The sequence below is a fragment of the Belonocnema kinseyi genome, chromosome 3 (assembly GCF_010883055.1).
Source record: "Belonocnema kinseyi isolate 2016_QV_RU_SX_M_011 chromosome 3, B_treatae_v1, whole genome shotgun sequence".
Lineage (NCBI taxonomy): Eukaryota > Metazoa > Arthropoda > Insecta > Hymenoptera > Cynipidae > Belonocnema > Belonocnema kinseyi.
In genome coordinates, this window is record NC_046659.1 from 129,126,046 (window position 1) to 129,134,314 (window position 8,269).

The following is an 8,269-nucleotide window of genomic DNA, read 5'->3' on the forward strand; positions in this document are numbered from 1 at the left end:
AAGTGCGTGAGTTAGCTGAGGCCACAAGGATATCTATAGGTGTAGTTGTTTCAATTCTACATGAAAAATTAGGCATGAAAAAGCTATCGGCAAGATGGGTGCAAGATTTGTGACTGTAGATGAAACATGGATACACCATTACACTCCTGAGACAAAGGAACAATCCAAACAGTGGATTTCCACAGGCGAATCACCTCCTAAGAAGGCAAAGACCGTAAAGTCAGCTGGTAAGGTTATGGCTACAGTTTTTTGGGATGCACGTGGAATTATACATATTGACTACTTGGAAAAGGGTAAAACAATCACTGGTAAATATTATGCTAGAGCAGCTGAAAGAAGAAATAAAAAAAACGACCACATTTGGCGAGAAAAAAAATTCTCTTTCATCACGACAACGCCCGAGTTTACACATGCTTCGTTTCAACGGCTAAAATTGAAGAACTACAATTCGAATTGGTCGAACACCCACCGTATTCACCAGATTTAGCCCCCAGTGACTTTTTCTTATTTCCAAACTTGCAAAAGGGCTCGGTGGACAGAGATTTCCAGACAACGAAGACGTCATTGCCTCTGTAAGTGCTTATTTTGAGGAACTTCCGAAAACGCACTTTTCTGAAGGATTAAAAAAACTTGAAAAGCGATTGACCAAGTGTATAGAGCTCCAAGGAGATTATGTTGAAAAATAAAAAAAAATTTACCCAAAAAAATTGTTTTTATACTTCATTCTAAGGACTTATTGAACTACCCTCGTACTTCATTTAGGTAGAAACTACAATTAAAATTATTTCGAAAAAAATTAAAACTAAGAGCCTTTTCAACATATTTTTTCTGAATGTCAACATTTTTTTAACAATCGAACTTTTTTATACATAAAATAACGGCCTCCTTCTTTTAAAAATGCGACAACTGACTTTTACATGACTTTTTTACATGTCTTATTTTTAAAAAACATACCTTAACGTAGCTTACTGGTGGCACATGCCCTTATATGTTATATGTATAAAAAATTTCAAACGTTGAAAAAATGTCAGGTTTAGAAAAAATATGTAAACAAGGATCCCAGTCTTAATTTGTTTGGAAAGAATTGTAAGTGAAGTTCCTAACCAAATCAAGTACCTTAACGTAATTTATTGTATTCCAATACATTTTGCTAAGTTTCAGGTCGATATATATATATATATATACATAGATATATTTTTAATTTCATAGTTTCAAACAAATATTTCGTAAGCTAATAAAGTGAAGTCGTTGATATAAGTATTCAACTTTGGCACATGCCCTTAATTTTATTGTGTGAAAATGATTGCACGAACATCCCTTAAGAGAAGAATACACTTTAATTTAGAAAAAGTGGATAAGAAGTACATCATATTTTCGATAATTGAGCTTTTCTCATTTACACTATATGTTAATTTAAAAAAAACTGGGGGGACAGCCTAATATTAACCAATGTGAGTAAAATAAGGAATGTTTTTCTCCAGAAATCGAATGGATTAAGCGAAATGGGGTGGGGAGTTCGATAAACCAACATCGAAAGTCGGATTTTTAAATGCATTCGACTTTCCTTATACGCTCAGAATAGCCATCGATGATTCCTCTGTTCCTTTTCTGCTCTTTTCCCTATTCTTGGGATATCTTTGGGGTTGAGAAAGCTTCGCACTCCAGACACAACACACTATCCACAGTTTATTTCTATCTTCCTTGTCAAACGTTTTTCCTAGGTCAACAAATGATTAGAAAACTTTTTTCCCTATTCTTAAACTCTTTTCTTCTGTGATTTTAATTACCCATCGAATGAGTATTTTTAAGGATATTTGACTTGCGGGACTGAACCCTCTGAATCCATCTGCAATCGCTTTTACCTCTCTTCTTTTTGTGTATTGGTAAGATTGTCGCTTTTTCCAACCTTTATCTAATCTTGTTTATAAAAATATATTTTCTCGATAAAAATCTGACACCTTGATTAATATTAAATGTCTCTGGTGTTAAATTTGAGATATGTGCAGTTTGAAACAATAGCAAATTTTTGGATTCGTTAAAAAATTTTTGAATCAAAATGCCAAAATTATATTTTATAGTTATGCCTACACCACCAGCATCAGCAGGATTTTACAACGCTTCAGCAGGGCTGCCAATGCAAAGACAGCAGACGCGTAAGTACACAATAATTTTTCGAAGTAAGAAGAAATTGCTGTCATTTCGGAAAGAAAAATCAGAATCACTGGTCCTAGAAGAACTTTGGAACAATTTTCAAATTTTATTCAAAAATTACATATTCTTATAGGACTTAATTTCACATGTGTGTATAAGTCTATGGTAACTTATGTCAAACCCAGTGATCTCCTCCCCTAGTATCAATGGGTGAATTTAAACAATAAAGCTATCGAAGTGTATAAAATTTCAGTTAGATTGGGAAAATAAATAAACAAAATAAGAGTTAACCGGAAAGTTGCAAAGTTATTGTTGACCTTAACGAAATTTTAACAAAAAATAAGATTCAATTTCAAGACTGTGATTCTATTAAACAGGAATATTGCCACTTAAACATGAAGATTAAAAAAATTATTTATCAAACCGCAGATAAACTATTGGAACAGGATATCATAGAACCATCTTGTTGTGATTGGTTGGATCCTATAGTTTTGATTAAAACCCCAGCAAAAGACTATAGTCTATTTAACATCAGCTTGTTTACAAATGTGACTAGACGAAAAATTCAATCCAATAACACTATTCACAGCCCCTGGAAAAGGCACCTAAAATTAAAAAGAATGTCATTCGGTTTAACTAATATTCCATCCACTTTCCAGAGACCTATAAACAAAGTTATCATTTTAGACGTGAACCCAAAATTTTCTTGTTACTCAGACATCATAGTAATTTTAAATAAAAATTTTAATAGACGATGAAAAATACAACCAACCATAGAATTCCCTGAACTTAAAAATATTGAGTAGTTAAAGCGCATAATAGGGGTGGAAAGTTGGTACATAGAATAGATTCATTTAAAAAAAAACCATATGATTGGGGATCAGAACACGTTCAGGATTTTTAGAAAATTAAAGACTTATTGAAATCTGCACGAATTTTGACATGCACAGATTTTCCTCAACCCTTTCAACTTAAAGCAGACACGAGTTATACAGGATTAGGAGCGTTACTTATGCAAACAATTAACGGCCTAAAATACGTGTTCGCATGCTTGAGCAGAAGCATAAAGTTTTTTGGGCCATATGATAATTTAAGGGCTATCTAGAAGGTTACCATTTCGAAGTATTAACGGACCACTTGGCGTTAAAGCAATTCCATAATCTAAAAAATCACGTTGGCCGATTAGCCAGATCGGCACCAGAACTTCTCTAATATGACCACGAAGTCATAGACTGCAAAGGTATTTTGATCAAATTTCCTGTTTCTCTCTCGAGAACATGAGAGCCAGCAAAATATATAGCGTTTGTGTTAGCTTGTAGCATAGAAAAACAAAAGCGGCCCTTAACGAAAAAACAGATGACTGCCACTCTGCTAAAATCAGACAAGTTAAAAAAAAGACACGAAGAACATGAAAAATGGCGAATATAAGATTCACAACTCAATTTTTCACAGAACTGACTAACTCAAACCTACTTTCTTACGAGACTTAAACCCTCAGAAGTTAGTCCTACCAGCAAGATTTAGACATCAAGTTTTACGGGAAAATTATGAACAATCGTAGGTAGCAGGACATTTAGGATCAGAGAAACCTTTCGCGAACATTTCCAAAGATTGCTTGTATTTTGGGACTTGATTAAATACGTAAAAAATTGACAGATTTGTCAAAGGATAAAACCTAGTAGCCAAAGTAAGATAGGATTGATAGGAAAAGTATATTCTAAGAACCATGTACCATGGTAGCATCTAAAATCAAGGATCCGCTACCATATTTTAAAAACCGAAAAAATAAATAAATTTTAGTGTTCGTAGATGTATTTTCATTATGGGTTAAACTTATACTAATTGAAAAAGCTAGCAGGATCAGAATAAAATCTCAATTTCACAAAAGGATAATTTCGCTTTAGGGAACTCCAGGAATTCTCCACACGGATAACGGTACAGAATTCGTAAATAAAAAACTACGAGAATATACGGAACATTTTTTAAGAAGATATACGAAAGCACCAAAATACTACTCCCAAGCAAAACCAACAGGGTGATACAATAGAACAATGAAACATATCATTAAGATTTAAATCGATAGTGACCACTCTACCTTGGACGAATATTGAGACGATTTTTATTTCGCAATAAATATTAGAAAAAATTCGTCGACACAATTCCCTTTAGCATTTTTAAATTAAGGCCGCAAACTGTTAAAACAAATTCAATCCCTCAGAAGGAATATATAAAATGATAGCGAGATAGAGTTCCAAAGCGGAGAGAAATAGATTGAATAAAAAGTTTAAAACTTAAAAGAAAGCAAGTCCAAAAAAATGTAGACTAGTAAAATCAAAGAAAAGCTCATTTAAGAAGAATTTCCTCGACTTACCACCCCCCCATTTTACCTTATTTGCATTACAACTTTTAAACATGGAATACTGTAATCGAATTTTTATTGATACTGAAAATTGGTTTTTGCGCCTCAACATTTACTGGCTTAACACTTTATTTTAAAGAAACATTTAAAAAAGAGATTCTATACAAAGATTTGTGACAATCGGCTCATTGAAAATTATTTTAAACAACATTTAAAAATTTTTAAATTTTTAAAATAATGCTGCATCCAGCGAAAGGTATATCTATGAATCCAGAACATTTAACTGGAGTACTCCAAGCGACCGTGCACGGTGCCAACATCCAATAAAAGGACATTAATATTTGTTTCTCATCGCAGCTGCATGAAACTTGGTACAAGGGAGCATTTGAAATGGTTGATTTTTAATTTGATATTAAAAATTACAAGTTTAATTCGTTGATCCGACATAACGCATAAGTTGTTAAGTTTGCACACGTTAGTCTGAAGCTTTCAGAAAGCAAAATGATCCATATTATTTGCAAGACGATTAGTACTAATTTATACTAAATGACTTCTCATTAGATTTTACAAGAACTTTACTTAAATCTAGTACGTTTCTGTGCATTTTACATAACCTGTAGTAAAATATACTGAACTCAGCGTTTTTCATACAATTGTCAATTTTCACTGGAAGTTAGGTAAAATCGACAGACAATCAATATATTCAACTGGACATTTTTTCAAATTTTCCAAAAGGACATGCTGTATTTATTTGCATTGAGCTCTTGTACATTTTACAAATACTTTTCAGCGTGTATAATGAGGGGAGCTTCAGGGTAGCAGATTTAAAAGTAGTTGTGGTTCGTTAAAAAAAATGATCTAATAAGAATTCCTATATCGTATCATGCAGATGGAGATCTTGAGAATTCAATATTTCACCCAGTATCCACACAAACCGAAGGAATACACAACTTTGCTTCAAGCTATACCAATCTAGGTTCAAATTCTGCATTTCAAGGTTAGCATATCATTATTTTTTGAACTAACAAAAACTTTTAGAGAATCAGAAAACAATCTAAATTTTATTTTTCAACCGGCAATAAATTGTTCTCCCTTAATGGTCTTGGGCTCTGGAGACGTTTGAAACAAGTTTCGAATTTTAATAAAATTTCTTTAATAATATGAATAATATTTCTTTATAGAAATTCCCCGGTAACTTTTAAAAACATTGAAGATGCTCTGTTAGAGCTACGGACTGTGCTAGAAATTTTTGTGTTTTAATGGCTTTTTGATGTTTTTGGGCCTACAAGCGATGAAATTCTTTGCAAGGTTGTTTTCGAAAATATAGCGAATGCCCAAAATTTTCTAACGCTGCTCATTCTACGAACATCTTATAGCCACGCGAAAAGAATACATTTTTTGATTTGTTGAGAAAGCCTTGAATAGAAATTCTTTATTTATATTTTACAGTTATGCCTACAAAATCACCAGCAGATTACCACTTCGCACCGCCAGAGCTGCCAATCCAAAACCAGCAGGCACGTAAGTATATAATAATTTTTGGAAGTAACAAAAGAATGCTGTGCTTCAGAAGAAAAATAAAAATCTTTTATCTATGAAGTCTCCTGAAACATGTTTTGAATTTTAACCTATTTTTTGCAAAAACTCGGGCTTCTGAAATTAACATAATTTTTTTAACCAGAATAGTTCGTTTTTTGACAAAAAATCGCTGATTTCAAATCTAATGCTGTGGCTTTAAAATAAAAAATGAGAGATACATAATGGTGGAATTATTTCGTCAGAAAGGTTCTAATCTCAATCAAATTGGTGATGCTTAGGGTTCAGGGGTTGCGAAATGAAAATATTGTTCTGGATTTTCTAAATTAAACATGGCGGAGCTAATAACGCTGCTATAAATTGTTAAAAATATCCGCAAATTATTAAAATTTTTGATAATCTAGTGCTTGTGCTCTTTGAATCAAACTTGGAAGATTTATTTTAAAAAAATCAAAACCGTGAATCCACTATGCTGGACCAAAATGAATAAAAGCGCTTAGATCTTGATCGGATTGGTCATATTTACACCATTTTTAAGTTTAAAAATCGAGCATTAGATTTGAATTTAAAGAACCCAAAAAGAATAACGCTATAAAGCAAAATTTATTCGGATCGTGTTAAATAATTTTTTTTTGAAATGCCTAAACATGCCCTAAAATTTCCATATATAATTCTGTACTTGCACCCATTGTCCTACACTTTCGCGAGACCTAGACCTACAATGAAAACGATGAGAATGAAATTACCACGATTGTCATTCAATTTCTGCACAATGTATGCAGTAAAATAAGAGTCGACAAAGTAATTGGAGGAATTTCAAAAGAATGTAATAATTTTTTTTAAACTCGGCTAATCTAGCTCTTGGTTTAACATCTAGATCGCTTGGATGAAATATGATAAGTTTGGTGTAAATCAGCAGTCTTTTTACAGAATCATCACGAAGGCAAGAAAATGTCTGGTACCCAGTTACTCCAGTAGAGAATAAGTTTTCAAATGCACATGGCGTAGCAAACCAACCAGGTCAATTTGATTCTACGGAGCATTACCATAGCGGGGATTTTGGACACCAGATGTCTATGCATTTGACATCTACAGAACATACCAACCAGGGTCATGGATTTAAACCAAGTCCACACGGTAAATTAAAAATGCACACGTTTTGCAGTACACGTTTCCGAAAAATATTTGTATGCTAAACCCGAATCTGGATTCATAGTTGCTCTATAACTTTAGGTTTTAGAGATATTCTAACCTAAAAATGTTCAAAACGTATATTTGGTTATAAAATATCATAAGTCTATTTTTTCATTAAACTTGTCGAAGCTCCTTTAAGTATAAATCTTTTTCTTTCAAATGCTGGTTAGCTTGCTCAAATATCTGTTTTGCCATCGAGATATGATAATTCGAAATTTGTGTCTCGCCTATGTACTCGAATGCAAGCTTAAACAGACTTAATTCAACTGTTTCCTTTTTGGTGGAAATGCGTCTTTCTAAGTTTGAAGTAAACTATTTATTTTGTGTAGGAAGACTGAGATTCTTGATTGATGCTGCAACCTTTTGTTATAAAATTGAAATATTTTGGTGAAATATTCAAGTTTTGTTGAAAATCTATTTTCTTTTTCTCAAAAATTTTGGTTGTCACAAATTCATTTTTCGCTTCAAGAATCATCAATTTAGTCATAAATTCATCTATTCGGTTACAAATGTAACTACTTTGTAAAAAATTGCTTTTCTTTTTAATCAATGTTTTATATTGGCAATTTATATTTTTTAGTTGAAAATCAATTTAGTCTATAGGAAATCTGTCTTTTAAGATTTAAATTTTATAATTTAGAAAAAAATGTTTTGTTTTTGGCTTGAAATTTAAGATGAAAATCTGTCTTTTTCAGTGGAAAATTAATCTTCTCACTTGAAAATGATTGATTTTAGCAGAAAATGATATTATTTGTTTTTAAATTAATCTAATTTGGTAAAAATTAAAAAAAAATGGTTTAAAGTGCTTTTTAATTCACGTGATAATCGAAGGGTCAATATTTTTAGGTTCACTGAAATCAAATATGAAGATGAATTTTTAAAATTCAAAATTCAAAATGGCGGATCGAATATGGCGGACCAAAACGATAAAAAACGTTCAGACCTTGATTGGATTTTTCATGTTTACACCATTAAAAATTTTTAAAATCCAACTTTATATTTCAATAAAAAGTCCCCAAAACACTCAGA